The sequence below is a fragment of the Paramacrobiotus metropolitanus genome, unplaced genomic scaffold, assembly GCF_019649055.1.
Source record: "Paramacrobiotus metropolitanus isolate TYO unplaced genomic scaffold, Prichtersi_v1.0 Parri_scaffold0000005, whole genome shotgun sequence".
Classification (NCBI taxonomy): domain Eukaryota; kingdom Metazoa; phylum Tardigrada; class Eutardigrada; order Parachela; family Macrobiotidae; genus Paramacrobiotus; species Paramacrobiotus metropolitanus.
In genome coordinates this window covers 2,493,122-2,493,655 of record NW_026570225.1, presented here as the reverse complement: position 1 = coordinate 2,493,655, position 534 = coordinate 2,493,122, and positions in this window count along the sequence as shown.

Sequence of the window (534 nt, the reverse complement as noted above, 5' to 3'; positions counted from 1 at the left end):
CATTAACCCGGCAGCGTCTTCTAGGTGCAAAAAGCACCACTAAAGTTCCTCAATTTTTACCAAACCAGAATAGTCGATATTATTGCAACTATGTATGCATTCGATAGAGCAAAGATTGCTCTTTTCACACAGTATTTTTGTTTTTTGTTGAAACGCACTAGAAAACAGCCACAGTGCTTAAAAAACACTGCAAAATTTAAGAAAAGTTCTACGAAGTGTATATAAATCAGCGATTATGCCAGAAGACTGATATTAAATTAGTATCAACTTCATAATAATATCTCGAAGCTCCAGTTATCCAAAAAAGTTTACAGCTCCAATGTAAAAAACAATGCATTTTCAAAAACAGCTGGTGCAAATTGCACCACTTGGGCATTGCCGGGTAGCAGTAACATGCTGCCTGAACAGGCAGAGTGATGAGAGCCGCATACTCATATGATGCAGCCGTTGCTCACTTATGAATAGTCGAGCATAACTCTGGCAGTTAGCTGATCGAATAACAAAGCAAATGAGGACACTTGATTGATTCTATAA